The 21,012-nt window shown below is 58.9% G+C and overlaps 1 long non-coding RNA gene across 2 annotated transcripts; it reads left to right on the forward strand.

The window, feature by feature from the left end:
- Positions 1–2,771: 2,771 nt before the first annotated feature.
- Positions 2,772–14,087, forward strand: LOC138807473 (uncharacterized). 2 transcript variants are annotated; one of them, XR_011366164.1, is made up of 4 exons: positions 2,772–2,851; positions 8,348–8,405; positions 11,968–12,056; positions 13,578–14,087. It is a non-coding gene; the product is annotated as an uncharacterized lncRNA (long non-coding RNA). The 2 variants fall into 2 exon arrangements; XR_011366163.1 differs by lacking the exon at positions 13,578–14,087 and adding an exon at positions 12,546–12,684.
- The last annotated feature ends 6,925 nt before the right edge of the window (positions 14,088–21,012 follow it).

The following is a 21,012-nucleotide window of genomic DNA, read 5'->3' on the forward strand; positions in this document are numbered from 1 at the left end:
GGCCCAGTCTGTGAGCCGGTCTCCTAGACATCCATCATCCATCACTCGATCCATCTCTGTGCTAGCACTTAACACGCCTGTTATGTGTGCCGACGTGGAGCCCACAGGCTTCGGGTCGCATCTCTGTGTGTATGCGTGCGTGTGTGCCTCGCACCGGTGTACATGTGTCGTGTGTGTTCATGTGAGCCGTGGCCCGTGCCTCGCTTGCGTATATGCGTGTACACCTGTGTGCTGTTCTCCTCTGCCTGCCTAGAGAAGGTTGGGCACTTGGGAGGGCTGAGGGCCCCGGCGCGGCCCAGCGCGTGGACATGACCGAGCTGGGGAGCCGAGTCAGCTCACCCCCGGGCCCACGCCGGCCAGCAGCTCGCTCATACATGAGGCTGGCAGCGCCGGGATACAGGCGCCCTGGGAGGGGCAGGACCGGGCTGGACGGGGTGGGATGGGGCGGCGGGGGGGCCCTGCGGCCCCCTGGGGAGATGACCCTCCCCCATCAGAGGCTAAGCCTGGGTCCCAGAGCTGCCTTGACCTCGGTCCTGGGACCTCCTGGGCAGTGGAGGTAGGTGTGGGAGGGATGTCTGTGCGGGGTCTTGAGCTCACTCTCTACTGGAACCATCCCTGGGCCATGCAGGGCTCCTTCACGTCCCAAGGGCTTCCTCTGCCTGCTCGGGTCATCGTGGGGTTGTGGAGATCGCGACCTTCCTCTGGGGTTCCTCACGCCTGCTGCCTTGTCCCGAGGCTCCCCTTCCCTCCTCCAGCCAGCCTGAGGACAGCTCTCCCTGGCCGTGAGCACGCACACATGCATGCCCATGCCCACGCAGACGCATGCACACTCAGAGGCACACACATGCACAGACACATGGCTGTCCACAGGCACACGGGCACACAGACATGTACATGTACACATGCAGAAGTGCAACACACACATTTGTACATATGCACCAGGCAGGGCACACAGAATGGTACAGGTACACACACGCACGCAGCTGACACACAGGCACACACAGGGCTCAGGTGCGCTCTCCACACACGTGTAGGTGACAGGCCCGAGCTCTCTCCAAGGTCAGCTCCCACACACTGTCACCGGCCCTCTGCTGTTGTCATGGAAACACAGGGCCCCCTGTCTCTGTGCTGGTCCTCAGGTGTGGCCGAGAGGCTTCAGAGAGAGACCGCCCTGTGCAGGCTGCCCCATGGACTCCCCTGGAGGGGGAGCCTCAGGGGCTTGAGAGGAGACCCCGAGATTCAGAGAGGCCACAGGTGCTCACGCACGCACATACGTGTGGGTGCACCCGGCCACTCACGGATGGCGGCACGGCCTGGCTGGTCACGGAGGTCCACACAGGCGCCCACACAAAGAGCTCTGGCCGGGAGGTCGGCCGGGCGCTGCTGAGCTGTGGGTGTGGCGGGCAGCCAGGGGTCAGCTCCGCCCCCAGGTGGAGGTGGGCAGGTGGACGGCAGCATCTCACCCGGGGCCAGGTGTGTGCCGGCATCTGTGACGACACTCATACCCTGTGTTTCCTCGTGTGTATCGGTGTGTGCGTGCATGTGCGTGTGTGCATGTGTGTGTGAGCCTGCAGGCCAGCAGCCTGTACAGCAGGTGTGGAGTGAATTTTATAACCTGCTGCGCACCGTGTGAGCAGCCATCCATCTTCCCGCCGGCCTCCTCCCTTCTCCACTAAAATGCGACAGCCGTCCTGAGCCCTGCACAGCCGCCCCAGGCCCCAGCCCTGCACAGCCGCCCCAGGCCCCAGCCCTGCACAGCTGCCCCAGGCCCCAGCCCTGCACAGCCGCCCCAGGCACTGGCCTGAGCCCTGCACAGCCGCCCCAGGCCCCAGCCCTGCACAGCCACCCCAGGCCCGAGCCCTGCACAGCCGCCCCAGGCCCCAGCCCTGCACAGCCGCCCCAGGCCTGAGCCCTGCACAGCCGCCCCAGGCACCGGCCTGAGCCCTGCACAGCCGCCCCAGGCCCCAGCCCTGCACAGCTGCCCCAGGCCCCAGCCCTGCACAGCCGCCCCAGGCACTGGCCTGAGCCCTGCACAGCCGCCCCAGGCCCCAGCCCTGCACAGCCACCCCAGGCCCGAGCCCTGCACAGCCGCCCCAGGCCTGAGCTCTGCACAGCCGCCCCAGGCCTGAGCCCTGCACAGCCGCCCCAGGCACCGGCCTGAGCCCTGCACAGCCGCCCCAGGCCCCAGCCCTGCACAGCCGCCCCAGGCCCGAGCCCTGCACAGCCGCCCCAGGCCCGAGCCCTGCACAGCCGCCCCAGGCCCGAGCCCTGCACAGCTGCCCCAGGCACCAGCCCTGCACAGCCACCCCAGGCCTGAGCTCTGCACAGCCGCCCCAGGCCCCAGCCCTGCACAGCCGCCCCAGGCCCGAGCCCTGCACAGCCGCCCCAGGCCCGAGCCCTGCACAGCTGCCCCAGGCACCAGCCCTGCACAGCCGCCCCAGGCCTGAGCTCTGCACAGCCGCCCCAGGCCCCAGCCCTGCACAGCCGCCCCAGGCACCGGCTTGCCTACTTCCTGTCTAGAGGCAGCTGGCGTGGAGGTGGGAGAGAAGAAACAGAGCTGTGGAGAGGAGAGGGAGAGAGAGGGGGAGAGAGAGAGGGGGAAAGGAGAGGAAAGCGAGGGAAGAGAGAGTGAGAGAGGAGAGAGGAGAGAGAAGGAGAGGGAGAGAGAGAGAGAGAGAGAGAGGAGAGAAACAGGGGAGAGAGAGAGAGAGGAGAGGGAGGAGAGACAGCGGAGGGGGGAGGAGCTGTCATCTGGAATGCCAGACCCTTGGTCCAAGGCCGGCTCTTCTGTTCTGGAAGGGCTGTGCAGGGAGGAACTGGAGATCTGGCGCTGAAGGAGTTGAGAGATCAGGTCAGGTGCGGCCTGTGGGGTCACGGGGGGGGGGGGGAACCGGGCCTTGTTCCCTGGGGGATGGGTACAGGAAGCCCCTGGAGGGGGTGAAGCCCAGGCTGGGGTTCCAGCCTTCCCCCGAAAGCGTGCTGTGTGGTCTCAGCTCCTGCCCCGGGTGGCCGTCCCTGGGCCCTGGGGTCCCCACACACTGCGGTAAGCCGCTCCACCTGCCCCCCTCTGCCCCGAGGCTCCTGGGATGAAGGGCTGGCTCCTTCTCCAGACTTCTGACTCCAGGCTGGAGAGGGAGGGCAGGCTCACACATCTCGTGGGTGTGCTGAATGGCCGGGGGGTCGTGGCTCAGAGGCAGGCCATTTCATTGGGTGCTGCACACCGTCCCCCCTCCCTCCCACCCCGTGGTGCTGGGGACCCAGGGCCTGTGCACCGTTCCCCTCCCCCCCCGTCGTGGACCCTGGAGTCAGCAGCTGACCCCCGTCCCTCTGGATTGCCCATGGGGAAACTGAGAACTGAGATCTGGGTCACTCTGTGAACAACCAGGGCCACAGCCGAGAGAGGGGTGGTGGGACTTGAACCAGCGTACCTGGCGTCAGGTAACTCCTGTGCCCCGGGCACCCGAGTGAGAGAGCTGGGGGATGTCTTCTTTCCTTTCCTGGCAGGGGGTCTTTTGTTTTTGTTTTTTGTTTCTTTCTTATTGCTGTTGCTCTGTGATTTCCTGCTTTCCCTTGGGAGCCGCTGTACCCTCCAGCTCAGGACGTCCCCTGGCTGCTGGACGTGGCCCGGGCCGTGGGCTCGCCCCCGTGGGCCGGCCGCCCTCTGCCCCCCCCCCCGGCGTTGCTGTGCTGTGGGTGTGGGGAGCGTGGCTGCGGCCTGGTCTGGCTTGGAGGGCCGTCTCCTGCGCAGATCTGGATTTCCGTAGGTTCAATGGTCCCAACTCAGAAAAGCATTTCCAGTAGGTTAAATTTAGGGCGAGGAAAGAGGTCCAGCCCGAGGGCAGCGCTGGCCTTGCCCTCCGTCCACACCATCACTCGCTGGCTGCTGGGCGGGCCGCTCCCGCCTTGAGTCAGGCAGACAAATGCTGGCGGCCTGCTGGCCAGACCGCGGGGCTGGGCTCCTTAACATAGTTACCTCAGCTGGGCAGGGGGAGGGACAAGGCGCCAGCTTCCCATGGACGGCCAGGCCCCCACCAAGGCCCAAGCCAGGGCGGCCGAACTGTGTTCTCTGGGTCTCTGGGGCGGCTCTGCTACCTCGCGCCCCTGGCTGGGAAGAGCCCTCTGCGGCGGGGGCTGCTCCCCGCACAGGCCTGGTGGACGGTACGTGGTCTCTTGAGGACTTGGCACCCAGTGAGGGTGCTGTCGGAGGTGGTGGCAGCTCTGTCAGGACGCCCAGCTGTGGAGGTGGGGGGCGGGGGAGGGGATCTGGGACCTCGGGTGCACACGCCTGTGTGTGTGGGGACGGGGGTGACTCAGCTTTGGGGGTCTCTTAGCTGTGGGGGGGCTTAGGAGTGAAGCAGGAGGAGGGGAAATAGGGTTGGGGTGTGGGAAATAAGAAGCCCCCCAGGGTGTCTCTTTCGGCCTGCTCTCCCCCCAGGCCATGGGGGGGGTACTCTCTGCGGGGGCTTTGGAGCCCAGCAGGCTCTGGGCCCAGTGCTCCTGTGGGATTCCCTGGGGTGCCTCCCCTTTCCCACCCTCCTGCCCTCCCGCGCCCCCAGTCCCGCACCAGCCCCAGTGGGCTTGCCTGCGTCCTGTCTCAGCTGCAGACCCAGAGCAGATAGCTGGGACGGCTTCATGCACCCGGCCCAGCAGTGTTCAAACTCCCCCTCTGTGTATGGGGTGACGTGAGGCCCCCCAAACCTACCTCCAGCTAACCACGGAAGAGCAGGGCCACGGGCAGACTCTCGTCAGGGAGCTGTGCCGGGCTGTCCTGTGAGATCTGGGGTGCCCCAGCCGCAGGCGGGATTCGAGGAGGGGTCCGAGGCACCGAGGGTGGGAGATCAGGGGCCATGTTGACCTCCATGACGGGGCGGTCTGGGGTCGGGACACCCAGAGGCCCCACCAGGCAGGGCCATGGGCTCTGTGCCTTCTGCCTTTGTAAGGAGGCTGCAGACGGGGCAGGCCAGGGGTGGGGCCGGTCCCCTGGGTCCCCAGATCTAGGCCACAGGATGACAGCCACGGCAGGTGCAGCCTTGGAAAACGGGCCGAGGGGGCTTGTCGTGCCCCCCGCCTCCGTGGCTGCTCTCGGGGCCGACAGAAGGCTTCCCAGACGCGGAGTGCACGGCGCCTTGTCCAACAGAAGAGAGAACGCAATGTCCTCTCTCCACAGTTCAATCCAGGTCTCCACCTGCCATTGGTGTCAGACACGGCGGGGTGGGGGGGCCCAGTCCCACCGGGCCCCGCCATACACACACAGCTGGGCTGTACTCGAAGGCTGTTTGCCCCACAAGTGTCCCGGATGTCTAGGGAAGTGACCCCCATGGCTGGACCCCTTAGACCCCTTCGCTCTCTCAGCAGTGATCCAAGTCCCCCCCCAGGAGCTTTGATTATTTGTGTTAGAGCCATAGATATTAATTTACCATATTAGAAGTTAAACAGATACATTAAGGACCATGTATTAATTCGTCAAAATCATAAACTCATTATAAATGTCAGCATAAATATTTATTATGCAACATTTTTTTTTTTTTTTGGTCGGCCGTGGGGCTTGAACTCTGGGCCTGGGCGCTGTCCCTCAGCTCTTCAGCTCAAGGCGAGCGCTCTACCACTTGAGCTACAGCGCCACTTCCGGTTTTCTGGTGGTTTATTGGAGATAGGAGTCTCACGGTCTCTCCTGCCCAGGCTGGCTTTGAACCGCGATCCTCAGATCTCAGCCTCCTGAGTAGCTAGGATTACAGGCGTGAGCCACCAGCACCCGGCTATTATGCAACATTTTATAAAATTAAAAAAAGTCTCACGAAGAGTTATTGTACATCTCTTTTAAGTTTCTTTCCCGGCAGGATAGGCTTTCCTATTCACCTCTGCCCGTAACCAGGTCGCGACGTGGTCAGCTCCTTGGGTAGTGCTACAGTTTGCTCTCATATTGCTTGCGTGGCTGGTCCTCTACCACCTGAGCCAGGCTTCCAGCCTGGCTTTTTTTGCTAGTTATTTTGGAGATGGAGTCTGCCCAGGCTAGCTTTGAACTGCAATCTTCCAGATCTCAATCTCCTGAATCGCTAGGATGACAGGTGTGAGTTGATCATCTATGACAGGTCATTAAGATGTCACCACTGGCATTTTCTTGAAGCAGGCATTGCAGCCATATTAATGAGTGCTTCACTTTGTCATGGTAAAACCACCCATTTATCCCAGACTCTAGGTCCTTTGCCTATATATTCTTTTGTTCTATTGGTCATCTGGGCAAAAATGTCTGCTATTAAAAACTATTCTTCAGTCTATACTACCAAAAGCTTGTATTTGTATCACCTCTGATCTCACCAGAAAATTCTTGGCAAGCTTTTCATAGTGGGTTTAATTTCTTCCATTTCCAATTCTCCCTTTAAAGGGAAGGTTTTATGGTGGATAGCAAATACCGTCATTTCTTTTCCTTGGAGCGACAGGCTGTCTTTGTTCATTTGTGATCACATGTCCAGCTCATCCCCAGGCTAGAAGAGTGGGGGTCACTGCCAGTCCCTTCCCTGCCTGCCCTCCAGTGGGCACCCTCGGGAGGACCAGCGCTGTGCTGTGCTCCTGGGCGTGGTGGGCACCGCCCTGCTCACTCAGGATGTCACAAGCTGTTTTTGAGGTCTGGGATTTTATGATGTCTGTATATGTTTTGTCAAAGATACGCCAAAGAGCTGGGAAGGTGGCTCAGTGGTAGAGCGCTTGCCTCGCATGCATGAGACCCTGAGTTCAATTCCTCAGCACCACATAAGCAAAAAGCCAGAAGTGGTACTGTGGCTCAAGTGGTAGAGCTCTAGCCTTGAGCTGAAGAGCTGAGAGACAGCACCCAGGCCCAGAGTTCAGGCCCCACGACCAACAAAAAGAAAAAGGTATGTCAAAGTAAAGTTTTTTGGTTTTTTGTTTTTTAGTTTTTTTGGTGAGGATCCTGGGGCTTGAACTCAGAACTTGGGCTACTATCCCTGAGTTTTTCTAATCAAGGCTGGTGCTCTACCACTTGAGCCACAGATCCACTTCCAGCTTTTTCTTTTTTCTTGTTGGTCATAGGTCTTGAACGTTGGGCCTGGGCTCTGTCCCTGAGCTTCTTTTGCTCAAGGCTAGCACTCTACCACTTTGAGCCACAGGGCCACTTCCGGTTTTCAGGTGGCTTATTAGAGACAAGAGTCTTACTCACAGACTGTCCTGAAGGGGCTGGCTTTAAACTGAGATCCTCAGATCTCAGCCTCCTGTCCTGAGTAGCTAGGCTGACAGGCGTGTGCCTCTGGCACCCAGCCAAGTTCACATCTTCTATCCCCTGTAGCTGTGTGTAGTGACAAGGCCGCTGGCCCTGGGTGGCACAGGCAGATTCACGGGAAGGGCCAGGGGCTCACTTGCGGTGGCATTTGTGCCACCAGGGCCAAACAGGCCGATGGTGCCTGAATGGTGAGTGGATGGATGGTTTGATCTGAAGGCCAGCTGGGCTGTTCTGGGATCCCACAGGGATCTAAAGAGCACACTTTGAACACTCTTGTGTAAGGCACTTGGCTTCCTCTACCGTCTGTCACCAGGGGAGGGTGGGCTCCACACTGTGCCCAAGTCAGGGCCCTGCCACGCTGACTTCCGGGCCTGTGTGCCACCAAAACATGACCCACTGGTGACTTTAGAGACGGTTTCCCCTCTGTGGAACAGGCTAGTGCAGTGTTCCTCATTCCTAATTGTGTGTGTGTGCGTGTGTGCCCGTGTGTGTGTGTGTGCCCATGTGTGCATGTGTGTGTGTGTGTGTGTGTGTGTGTGTATGCTGATCTTGGGGCTTGAATTCAGGGCCTGGGCACTGTCCCTTAGCTTTTTCACTCACGGCTGGTGCTCTGCCACTCAAACCACAGCTCCTCTTCCAGCTTTTTGGTGGTTAATGGGAGATGAGAGTCTCATAGCCTTTCCCACCTGGGCTGACTTTGAATCTCTACTCTCAGATCTCAGTCTCCGGAATAGCCAAGAGTACAGGTGTGAGCTACCCGTGCTCTGCTCTATTCCTATTTTCTAAAAAATGTTTGCACCCATGGCTCACAGCTGTCATCCTTGCTACCCAGAAAGCAGAGGTCAGGATTGCAGTCTGAGGCATTGAGAGGCTCCACCCCCACCAAGGGCAGCGCCCGGTGCATACCTGTCACCCTGCCTTTGATGAGTGAGTAAATAGAAAGGTTGTGGTCCAGCTGGCCCCAGGCAAAAACTGATACCCCATCTCAAAAATAAGCAGGGCACAAAGGGCTGGGACTGTGGGTCAATGATGGAGCGTCTGTCTAGCAAATGAAAAGACTTGAGTTCAAACCCCAGTGCAGCCAAAAAAAGAAAAATGTTGGTTCCCTTTTATTAGGTCTGAGTTCTGCGGAGCACAGCTGGCCCGGCTCTCGGATTTCAGATCTCCTGTGAAGGTACAGTCTCTCAGTTGTGTATGTTTGCGGCTTGCCCGCCCCGCCAGCTCTAATAACAAGGTGTCTGTCCAGTAGCTCCGGTCACACTGCTGTGGCCCAGCTATGGGGTGGGTAGAGGTGTCTCTGGGCTCTCATTTCTGCTCCCTACAAGGCGGGGAGGGTGGGGGAGGAGGGGAGGGGAGGAATTGTGGAAGAGGCTGAGGCCTTCCTTAATGAGTGTGACCAGGGATCCCAGCTTGCCTTGGCCTTTCCTGGTTTAAACATAGAAAGCCCCACATCCCAGCGAGCAAATGCTGGGAAAACTGGAAGGGCTGGCCACCCAGGGCCATATCCGCACATGTCATAGAAGCAGTGCCTTGTCCATCCATCCATCCATCCATCCATCCATCCATCCATGCACCCACCATCCATCCACTCACACACCCATCCAACATCCCTCCACCTATCCACCCCCGTGCATCCATTCATCCACATCCATCCATCGTTCATCCATCTAACCATCCATCCATCCCCCGGCCATCTACCTGTGCCCCGTCACCATCCATTTATAAGACACCAGGAAACATGCTAAGGGCAGGGTGGAGTAAGCAGTACCCCGATGCACACCCCCAGTGCCCTGATATGCACAGGGAGTTGACTGACGGAGCCTGGCTCAGGGCCTGTAATGTAGGCCGGAGACGGGGGCTGGCTGGCAGGGTGCTGGAAGTCTGTGTGTTTCGTTGGCCTGAAGAAGAGCAGGTCTCAGTGGCCTCGAGCTCCAGCGTGACCGTGGGGAGCCACGTCCGTCCTCTAGGCCCTGCCGCAGAGCCACCCTCAACCAGCTGGCTGAGGCCGCCACAGGCACGTCAGCATCCGAAGGAGCCGCCCAGGTGGGGTGTCCGGGTGCTTTGGTCACACAGCATTCTGTCTACAGGACTGACTAACACGTTGGGTGCAGGGGGGGCGTTTGAGAGGTGGATATGGACTGTAGGGCTGTGGGTATTTGAAGGAGGTGTGTGTGGAGGGACACATGCCAAGCAGGGAAGGTGGCAGGAGGGCTTGTGTGGGGCGCAGGGAGGCTGGAAGGGGAGGAGGGGCTGGAAAGTCCCCCGAGTCCCAGGCTGTGAACCGCACACCTGCACGTCCGCCCCCCACCCCTTCCCCCCACATGGGCAGGGGAGGGCAGAGAACCCCGGGATGCCGTCTTAGCACCGCCTGGGTTAGGTAGCTTTCTGAAACTGTGACAAAAAACCCCAGAGAAGCCCATGAAGGGAAGAAATATTTACTTTGGCTCAGGTTTCTTTGCGGGTGGGGAGCTCTGGGTGGAGCAGAGCACCACACTTTGAGCTTGGAAGCAGAGGTGGAAGAGACCAGGGAGGCCACGCCCCCAGTGACCTCACAGCCTCCCACTAGGCCACGCCCCCAGTGACCTCACAGCCTCCCACTAGGCCACGCCCCCAGTGACCTCACAGCCTCCCACTAGGCCACACCCCCAGTGACCTCACAGACTCCCAGTAGGCCACGCCCCCAGTGACCTCACAGCACCCAGTAGGCCACGCCCCCAGTGACCTCACAGCTTCCCACTAGGCCACGCCCCCAGTGACCTCACAGCCTCCCACTAGGCCACACCCCCAGTGACCTCACAGACTCCCACTAGGCCACACCCCCAGTGACCTCACAGACTCCCACTAGGCCACACCCCCAGTGACCTCACAGACTCCCACTAGGCCACACCCCCAGTGACCTCACAGACTCCCACTAGGCCATGCCCCCAGTGACCTCACTGCTTCCCACTAGGCCACACCCCTAGCAACCACAGGGCCTTCCACTAGGCCACGCCCCCAGCAACCACAAGGCCTTCCACTAGGCCACGCCCCCAGTGACCTCACTGCCTTCCACTAGGCCACACCCCTAGCAACCACAGGGCCTCCCACTAGGCCACACCCCCAGTGACCTCTCTGCTTTCCTTCCACTAGGCCACTCCCCCTGAAGGTCCCATCACTTCCCCTAAACAGGCCCTCTTCATGGGTTTGGTGCTTGGGACATAAATACTCCCTGGAGGTGGTGACAATGCCATTGCTCCTGAGAACATCCAGTGTGCACCAGGGTGCAGACTCCCAGAGGAGTGCTCCACGCTTGCAGCCTGTGCTCTCCTTGGCTCCAGGGGCCAGGGCCCAAGGCTCCTCCCGGCCCAGCCAAGAGGCTCCATGCTGGAGGCTGCGGGGCTGCTGTGCTGGGCCGTGCCTGGATCAGTGACTTCCCAGAGGAAGACAGGAAGACTCTTTGGGTCTGACTGGTGGTTCTCTGGTCAGGAGGTGGGAAGGAGGTCAGAGTATTCGTGACAGTGACTCAGAGGCCGAAGCCACAGTGGGGGGACAAGATTGGCAGTGGAACCTGAGCATCGTTTATCCAACAGAAACAATCAACACAGCAAAACGGTTCCAAACAGAAACGGCACGCACGTCCTCCTCCGCCGGTTAATTAGGGCTCGTTAACCACGATCAGGGTCTGCCCAGCCCGAGGAGGGGCAGCCGGGAGGACTCTGCCCAGCCTGCCATCTGCCCCCCTGTAGAGACAAGCTTCCCCATCTGCTGGGATCCCCCCCTCACCCCCAGGCTGCCCAGCCTTCTGCGCAGTCAGAGCACCAGTTCCCAGCTCCCCCTCAGCCATGGTGGTTTGGTGACTTGATTTTCGTCCAGTGCTGGGATCCTGGGATCCGAAGTGAGCAAAGTTATCCTGGGAGAGGCTGCGGGGCCTGCGAAGCCACACCCCTAGCCTGGCTGGGGTCAGCAGCCGCAGGGCCAGATCTATTTAGCAGGGAGTAAGGGTGGTGTTTCTTTCTGCCCGGCTCTTTTGAATATTAGCTGTCGGATTAATGGCCCTTACAGCGGAGAGAAGCAGGAAGTCAGCATGCCAGGCTCTGGTCGCCTTTAATTATTTGCATTTGCACGGGTAAACCTGTACTTAGCAAAGGTGTCTCCAGAAGCTTGATCGATGCCTTCTGTCTGGAAGTCCACAGGACGCTGACCACAGGGCCAGGTGGGCTGGGCAATGCCATGCCAGGCTTTCAGGGGAAGGAAGGGGTTTGGCAGATTCTCCTGGGCCAGGCTCTGGCTTTCAAGGCAGAGGGGGCAGGGAAAGACCTGCTCAGTGGCCAGTCATAGACACCTGTCTGTGAAGCAGTGTCCGTCCCATGGCCAGCGGGTGCCAGGAGCCAGATCTAAGGTGAGACCTGTGGGCGTGATTGGCATGAGAGCGCTCTCAGGTGACTCCTGGCTATACTTGAGTTTTGCTTTTTTTGTTTTTGTTTTTGTCAGCAGCGGGGCTTGAACTCTGGGCTTCGGCGCTGTCCCTCAGCTCTTCAGCCCAAGGCAAGTGCTCTACCACTTGAACCACAGCGCCACCTCCGGTTTTCTGGTGGCTCATTGGAGATAAGAGTCTCATGGACTTTCCTGCCTGGTCTGACTTTGAACCGGAATCTTCAGATCTCAGCCTCCTGAGTAGCTAGGATGACAGGCGTGAGCCACTACACCTGGCTATACTTGAGTTTTACTGGCTCTCCTTCTGTTTGGCCTGCCCTCAGGAAGCTTACCGAGGAAGACTCTCCAGCTTGAGACCCTTCCAGCCCTCTCCCCAGAGACCCCTGTGTGTACCCCCCACGAGGTTGGATCTGTGAGTTTCAGGCTGGGGCTCTGGGGGCTCAGGGTGGATGGTTCGATCCCAGGGCACTGGGCTGCATGTGTGGGCAGGTGGTTAGCGACCCTGGCCCTGCCCTGTGGGTGGGCTGGGTGCGATGGTTCGATCCCAGGGCACTGGGCTGCATGGGTGGGCAGGTGGTTAGCGACCCTGGCCCTGCCCTGCGGGTGGGCTGGGTGCGATGGTTCGATCCCAGGGCACTGGGCTGCACGGGTGGGCAGGTGGTTAGCGACCCTGGCCCTGCCCTGCGGGTGGGCTGGGTGCGATGGTTTGATCCCAGGGCACTGGCAGCTTTTCTCCTCCAACCGCCCAGCGCTGCACAAGTTTGCATTGTTTTTCCACCTGGCTCAGTTTATTTTCATAATAATGAAAAAGAACTGAGTCAACGCAGTTTTAATTGGCACTCCTGGAAAGATGTATTTAAATTGGGTAATACAGGTGCCTTTTTTTTTTTTTTTAATGAAGTGAAATTCACAGAATGTGCCGGAACCATCTTAAAGCGAGCGATTTGGTGCATTTGTCGCCTGCCGCCCGGTCTTCCTGGCTCCAAGGCAGGCTCCAGTCCACCGGCAGACGCGCCTTGTCCTTCCCCACCCCCACCCACCCTGGCAGCCACACATCTGCCTTCTGTCTCTATAGATTTGTCTGCTTTGGACTTTTCACATCAATAGAGTCCTACAGTGTGTGGCCTGGTGGTGTCTGCTGTCTCCCTTAGCCTTAGTCCTGCTCATTCGTTCCCTTTCGGGGCTGAGTAGTATTCCACCGCCCAGGCCTGCAGTGCCGTGTATCCATCCATCTGTTGGAGATGGCGGGTGTTTGTTTATTTGACCGCCGGTCACAGCCTTGGGGTTGGGAGTGGGCCACCGGACCACGTGGCGATCCTGTTTGGCTCGATGAGCACCACGCGTGGCCATTTCCACACGCAGTCCAGGGTCCAGGCTCCCCGTGTCCTCACCCACACTTGCTACTTTCCACTTTCTCACTGTGTGTGTAGCATCCTCCCTCCTGAGGACCCTCCTCCCCGGTATCAAGCGTACAGGCAGGGGAGGGAGGCGGAGAGACAGGGGCACTCTCAGGCCAGCGGCCGACCGGGGCACAGAACTCTAGAGGGGCAAGCACGGGGCTGGGGGGGGGGCTCACCGCAGGCCCTGGCCTCCGAGGCCTGCCCCCTTGGGTCTTAATGCCCTGGCACTTCCAGCCTGCTGCCCGGTGGGAGGTGGGGAGGAGAGGAGAGTGGGCAGAGAGAGCCCCAGGGGCCGCCCAGCGTACGCAAGGGCGACGCGGCTGCTTGCTTAACTTCTTAGGAGCTTCTGCGTCCTGGTGGGTACTGCTGTGCAGGGCTGGCTCCACTCCTCGGGAATTCTACACCCGAGTCCTCTCCGCCCAGCCCACAGCGCAGGTCTGTCTCCTGGCCCCTCTTTGGCTCCTCTCCTCCCGCTCTGCTCCTTGCTTTCTCCACACTTCGCCTTCAGTATTTTCTCCTCACCCGTCTTCCAGTTCACTAGCTCTCTCTTCCGTGGTGCCTCGCTGGCTTTAACACCCATCTTCGGAACTCTTTACTGCAGGTAGGACATTGTTCTGTTCTTGAATATTTGCGTATTGAGAAAAATCTGTCGTGCATTTGGAATAATTTCAAGTGTTGGCTAGCATGTTCAGCGTTCTTCGATCTGCTCAGGCAGACGGCTGCAGTAGCCTGCGTGTCTGTCCCATGTCTGGTGTGTGCCCCTGACCTGCTGGCGCTGTGGATTCACTGTGTCTGCCTTGTGGCTCCATGTATCTGTGTACATGTGCACCTGTAACTCTGTGTGCACACACACCTGCATGTGTGAATGTAGTACACATGTGTATGCATGCGAATGCATGCCTGTGCTTACATGGACAAAGATATGCATGTGAAATTTCACATACATCACCACACAAGGCACAGGCATGCTTTTCTACACGCACACACCTAAGTGGATGCATGCATACAAAGGTAAGCCCGCTAATGTGCGCTTGCATGTGAGTACATTCTGTATATAAGGATATGTATGCATACTTGTCTATATACACTTGTGCATCTGTGTACAAGCCACATATACACGTGCAACTATGCCTGTGTATGTATGCACACATAGGCATCTATGTATGCATGTACACAGCACATGTACAATCTTGTGCATATGCACAAATGTGCACATGTATACATGCCAGCTGTATGTGCACAAGCATGTGTGCACACATAGACACACACCAGTGCGTGCATGTACATCTCTGTGTGATATTCATACGCATGCACCCATGTATCTATGGACCTGTGCAACGTATGTGTCTGTGTGTGTGCACCAGCAGACACTTGTGGTGATGTTCCTGTCCCTGTTGTTAATGGGTGACGCGTGTCTCCCCCAGGAGCTAGCCCCCAGGGGCCTGTGCCACAACCCTCAGGAAATGGGGAGCCTTGTCCATGCAGGATGGATCTGGAGCCTCTGGGCCTTGGACAGGGTGCTGGCCTCACACCTCGGCTCACCATCTAGGCTGTGCTGGAGGCTTCCCTGCGGCCTGGTGGCTCAGGCCGCTCCCTTACACTGGGCCTGCGCCCCCTGACTTGGACACCAACCAGGCCATTTCCAGCCCTGGACGGCTGTCAGCGGAGCCTGGGGCGTGCCGCGGCCTGGGGCTCACGCTGGGAACGCAGTGCTGAGGTGGCGCGGTGGGCGGTGGGTGCAGGCTGGACTGGGGCATGCCTGGTCCTCCAAGGGCCCCGCACCCTCCCGCCTGAAGGGCCAGGAAGACAGGCCATGATGGCGGGGCAGGTGGAGCTGCGTGGGAGGCTCAGAGAGAAACTGGCCTTTACTTCCCTCCCTTCTGCCAGGAGGACCCCGAGCCACCTGTGCTCGCTGCCTGCGGAAGCCCATTAGCGTGCAGACGCCGAGCTCCGTGCGCAGGGAGAGGCCTGGAGTGTGGTGAAGGGGGCTTTGTAGAGCAGCACGCAGGCTCAAGACAGGCCTCTGCTCACAGCGGCTGACGCATGTCAATCAACGCAGCCCGGTCATGGTGTGCGTGCATGCGTGTGCGTGTGCGTGTGTGTGTGTGTGTGTGTGTGCTTCCTCTGGGGAGCACTACATCCACACTCAGCTGCCACGGCCTCTGTCCACAGGAGATGACCAGCCGCCGCCCCTCATCCAGTGTCTCTGACAGCTGCTGCACAGGCCTCTCTCCTGGGGCTTGGCTCCCGCCTGCCCTGAGGCCCTGGGGCCTCAGATCCGCAGGGACGGAAAGTAGAATGGTGTTGCCAGGGCTGGGGGCCGGGGGCAGAGTTCCCATTTGGAAACTGGACAGGGTTCTGGGAGTGGACTGTGTGTTCTTGGTTAGAGAATGTAGACAGAAGGGAGGCCTGAGGCGTGGCTCAGTGGTAGAGTTTGCACCCAGCATGTGTGAGGCTCTGGGTTCAAGTCCAGTGCAGAAAAATAAATTAACAAATTAAATGTGTTTTGGATCCATACTAGTGTTTGAACTCGCAGAGTCTCACACTTGCTAGGCTGGCGCCATACCACGGAGCCGCGCCTCCAGCTCTGTTTTGAGGGACAGCGCCCAGCTCTTCAGCTCAAGCTCAAGGCGAGTGCTCTACCGCTTGAGCCACAGCGCCACTTCCGGTTTCCTGGTGGTTCATTGGAGATAAGAGTCTCTTGGACTTTCCTGCCCAGGCTGGCTTTGAACTGCGATCCTCAGATCGCAGCCTCCTGAGTAGCTAGGATGACAGGCGTGAGCCACCGGCGCCCAACTCTCTCTCTCTCTTTTAATTTTTAGTTTTTGATGAGTCTTCTTTGTGGTGTATTCAAGCATACATCTTTGGAAGGGTTTGTGGGGAGGGAAAATGGATGACAAAGTGCAGCAGTGGAGCTTCTGTGGACACTGATGGAAGTGAGCTGTACACCTCGTGGGTGGAGACCGGAGGGACTGGGAGAGAGCCAGAGACCCGAGGACAGCGACACCGTGATACAGGAAATGTCCTCCCTACCTGACTCGGGTCGTGGTGATCCCTCTGTTCCTCACCTCTATCATAACAATAAATTAAATTCATTTTAAAAAAGAAGATGTTGCATTGTTCTGTGTGAATTCACACTCACAAGGCCCGGGGGAATGGCGGATGGGTTTATAATATATGATTATCTTATGCCCCCTCCGCGGTGGATTGCACAAGAACAAGAACAAGCACTCCTTCCTGGAAACTGGAGGGGGGCGGCTGGAGTGCTTTCCTCACCCGGGGCGGTGACCTGTGAATGTCAGGCTATCTCCAGATAAAGCCTGAGCTGGAGGCGTGGGCAGGGCGGTGAAGGATGTGGGAAGGGTGACCCTGGGCACCAGGCACTGGCGAATCTCAGGTGAAATCAGCTGCACCTCAGAAGCCCCTGGCTCGGTCGGCAAAGGTCCTGGGGCAGACAGCCTCTGCCCTGGATGCTTTATTGTGGGAACAGCCGTGGGTTTCCCTTTAATTGGGAAGAAGCTGGTGAGAGGCTGGTGGAAAGGTGGCTGCATTCAATCTCCCCTGTGCCAGGCACCGGGGACCCCAATTCCCTGGAGCAGAGTGGGAAAATGCACGCCAGAAGAAAGCATTTCTAGTGGACAGAGGACGGGCACCAGGGAAGACGTGTGGGCCGGGGCGGGGGGGGGTGGGGGAGCATGAGAACGCATTTCTGCCTAAGCCGTGATCTTTTGTGGTTCCCCTCTTCCTTGGCGGTGTGCGAAGGCCCTGTCTCCCCAAGACCGATCGTTACGCTAATTAGTGGCTAATCGATGTTTAATTAAAACCTCGCCGTTAATGAGAAGTAAAGGTGGCTGTCCGGGGGTCTGGCCCCCTCAAGCGTGGCTGGTAGCCCCACAGACGGCTGCTGGCTGCCGTTCCTCCTGCCTTGCTCCTCTGACTGAGTGCCTTGGCCTGGGGAGGGCTGGAGGGCTGGAGGGGGAGGAGTAGGAGGGAGGGGGCTGGGGGAAGGGGTCGGGGCCTCTCTGAGCATGCCAGCCTCTGGTCTGCCCCTCGGCCCTTCTACCACCCCATGGAAGCCCGCTTTCCTCGTGGTTCTGCTGGCCTCTTCTTCCCACGGCCCCGGGTTAGTCAGCTTTTCCTCCGCAGGTCTCTGGGTTTCTATGGCTGCGTTTAGGCTCATCTGCTCCCGTGAACTCCAAGGCTCTCGATCTGCGTGCCTGGCACCGGTCACTGCCAGCATCGCCGAGGGAGTGCGAAGGGGGCCAACAGGTCCACAGAGAGGCCACGGAGGAGAGGCGAACATCCAGAGGTAGCAGCGTGTGTGATGGAGGTGGCCCTGGGTCAGGGCTGGGGGTGATCTGCAGGACGGCTGCAGGGCTGCCTGGGACCCCGCCCACCGCAACCCACCGCACGCCCACCACGAGCCACGCACGCACGGCTGGCTCTTCTGAAAGGCAGAAGGAGAAGGTCTAGACCATCCTCGAGATTCAGAGAGCACAAGGCCCAAGGGGCCAGCCTGCCACGCGGGACCATGCCAGGCCGGAGCCCCTCAGCAGAAGGTGCAAAAGGCACCGGTGACCCAGCACAAGGGTTAACCCAGGAGACGGGCCAGGAGAAGCCACCTGCGAGGCCGCGGCCAGACAGACACTGTAGACAAGTGGGAGGAGAGCGGGACTCGAACAGGCACTTCACGTTTTTTTTAAATTAATGAATTCGTTAATTCATTCATTTCTACCGGCCCTGGTTTTGAACGTAGGGCCCGAGGGCTGTCCCAAAACTCTTTCGCTCAAGGCGAGCGCTCTACCACTTGAGCCGAAGCGCCACTTCCGGTTTTCTGGTGGTTCATTGTAGATAAGAGTCTCAGGGACTTTCTTGCCGCGATTCTCAGATCTCAGCCTCCTGAGTATCTGGGATGACAGGCGGGAGCCACCGGCTCACTTTTGTTTCTTAAAATCAAAGACAAGAGCGACAATGCATAGAGAGCCTGGATGCAGAAAGAACAGTGGGGTTGGAGCCTGAGGAGGGTCCAGCCTGTCCCCAGTGGCCCTGGCATGTCCTGGTCCCCTCTCCCCCACTCCCTGCCTTCCTCCCCGGCTTCTTCCTGCAGCTCTTCCCAGCCTGAGCTTCTGGGCTGCTCTCCTGGCTTGGGGTGCCCTCTCTAAGCTGGCTCTCTGGGGTTACCCCTGCAGTGTCCTTCCCCGGGCTCCCTGTCCCCATGTGCTGTCCACAGAGCAGGGCGGCCGTCCAGACAGGACGGGAGAGTTCAGGACCTGGCATCGCCATGAGAAGAGAGTGCTGGAGGAGCTTCCCAAAGCGTGTGGGGCCGTGCCGGGGTGAAGCCCGCCCCGCAGGCAGCAGGCAGGCCCGGCAGAGCTCCCTGGCTGGTTACCGCAGCAGAACCCAGGCTTTGCTGACAGAGGGAGCGCTGGACGTGGTAATGGACCGCCTGGGCCTGTCCGCCTCTGCGGGTGTTCTCAGGACAGGCGAGGAGCACATAGATAACCTCTGTGGAGACAGACACGGAAACCCAGGGCCGTGTGCAGGGATGAGGGAGTGGGGGGAAGGAGGGGTGCGTGGAGGCTCGGGGCTCCGCATGGCTCTGTGGCACCGCGTCCAGTCCCGTCCACGCCACAGTTCACCGTTCTGTGCTGTGGTCTCCCTCCGGCTTGCCGTGGTCTCTCGTGCTGTGTGCGGCGGGCACGTGGCACACAAGTGGCATCTCTGTTCTCCAGCAGAGAAGGGTGCAGGCGTGCAGACCAGAGGTGCAGGAGAGCAGGAAGCCGGCTCCGTGCTGGGGTCGGCGGGGCGAGGACCCCCAGGCCGCCTCCCACCCCGGGCCTGCGGGAGAAGGGCAGGCAGGGCACGCGCCAGGGCTGGAAACCTACTCCAGGGGGAAAGGAGGAGAGGAGGAAGTGGAGGAAGTCAGGAGAGGAGGAGGAGGAAGAGGAAGGAGGGAGGAAAGGAGAGGGGAGGAGGGAAAGGCATCTCTGTCTCTCTGTCTCTCTGTCTCTCTGTCTCTCTCTCTCTCACACACACACACACACACACACACACTAATGAGGACAGGGCCCTGACCAGCCGTGTCCTCCTGTTCCCTTTTATGAGCACCCCGAGTCTTTTCCTTTTATAGTAGGGATTCTCCTGGATGGTGAAAACCGGGAGTGTGGCAGGCCGGCTGCCCAGGGCCTTGTGGTCATTTGCACAAAGCTCAGAGCCCGCCTTTGCTGGGGCGGGGGGAGGGGGGCGTGGTCCTGGGGCTCTTGGGACACACAAGCGGTCTGATGATACTTGTGTCCTGGGAAGGCCCCAGGGCCCCCAAGTCCTGCTTCTGGGGTTGCACAGATGCATTTTCCCAGGGGTGCTTGAGCCTTCTTAGAAAGGGCAGGGCTGATGGCTTGGTACAGCACTGGCCTGGCACACGGATGCAGGTTCTGGGCTCCATGCCCAGCACCACCAACAGAAGAAAAAGGAAGAGGAAGAGAGTGTGTGTGAGTGTGTTTGGGGGCAGTGTGGCAGGCGTGGGGCTCACGGTGGAGGGCTGGGCTGGCATTCTCCAGCTGGCGGGATGAGGCATGTGCAAATGCCCCACGCTGCATTTTGAAGCACATTCCTGCCCATGTGAGGCTGAGGCCTTGGGGGTGTGCCGGGAGCGGGGTGGGAGGCCCCTCAGATGGCAGGCAGGTCCCTTGGGGGTTCCATGGCTGTGAGGGTGCCTCCCCTCCCTCTCTGGGGCCAATAGGGAGCCATGGAGGGGTTCCAACCACAATCCTATCCCTCTCTGCCTCCTGAGTGGCTGGGATTATAGGTGTGAGCCACCATGCTTGGCCGAGATCCTGGGCGGGACTCAGGAGGGCGCTAAGTTCACCGGTGGTTAATCCAGTGGCAGGCTCGTGGCTGAGTGGGCCACGGTGAGGCAGGGCCCAGCTGGAGGCCTGTGAGTTTGAAGTCTGTCTCCTGTCCCCGGCCTCAGCCCCTCCCCTTCTCCGCTTCCTGGCTCCGGGGAAGTGAGCAGCTTTCTTTGGCCATGATGCTCTGCCCCACTGCAGGCCCATGAAGAACAGATCGGAGTGAGCACGGGCAGACAGGCGAGCCCAAATAAACCTTTCCTCCTCCGTTTGCTTCACCCAGGCATTTTGTCACAGCAGCAAAGAGGTGTCTAACACGCCCTCTCTCTTTCCTGTCCTTTTGGGCAAAACCAGGCCCTGTGTGGGTCACCCACTGTGAAAAATAAGTGGAGCATTTATATCAAGTCATGTTGCTAGGATATCTGACTTAAATATACAAACCACGCGGTCGGAACGAACTGGTGAGACTTTGCAGCCCAGAACCCCAACATCTCTGTCTTTAATTTCCAAAAAGTAAATCTAACTTTTCTTCCTTTTAACTTAAGGTAGAACAGGAAAGTGACATCAAATACTACTTTGGGGTTTAACACCAGCAGTCTCCTTTCCCCTTCCCACTTCTGCTTCTTCTAGAATTTACTTCTAAACATTACCCCCAGACTGCCGCTTCTTAGATCATCCATCTTGCATTATACCTTTGAGTTTTTTTTTTAAATGATAGATCAGAGTTACACCTAAGCAATGCAGTATAATGTAGGTGTAAGTGAGCTATTTAGCAATGCTAAATCCACAATTTTTTTTTCTTTCCTTTTCTTGGTTGGTGGTGGTACTGTTGGTGGGTTTTGAACTCAAGTCCTTATACCTACGATACAAAATTTTTCATATTATGAAAGCCATTACTGCAACATTTGTCTTTTTATCTATACAACGTTTTGTTTATACTGGAGCTAACACCCCACCCCACATACCTCTCCATTCGACCTTCCCCACAGGTGAAGCGTTGTGACTTTCTTCTCCTTGTGGCCGCTGCGCTGGGGAGATCTGTGCCCCAACACACACGGCTGCTCCGATTGGCCTTGGCTGGCTCCTGGGATGGGGTTCAGGCTTTCCAGAGCTAGCAACTTGA

This window comes from Dipodomys merriami, unplaced genomic scaffold, assembly GCF_024711535.1.
Source record: "Dipodomys merriami isolate MVZ:Mamm:240054 unplaced genomic scaffold, mDipMer1.0.p SCAF_42, whole genome shotgun sequence".
Taxonomy (NCBI): Eukaryota; Metazoa; Chordata; class Mammalia; order Rodentia; family Heteromyidae; genus Dipodomys; species Dipodomys merriami.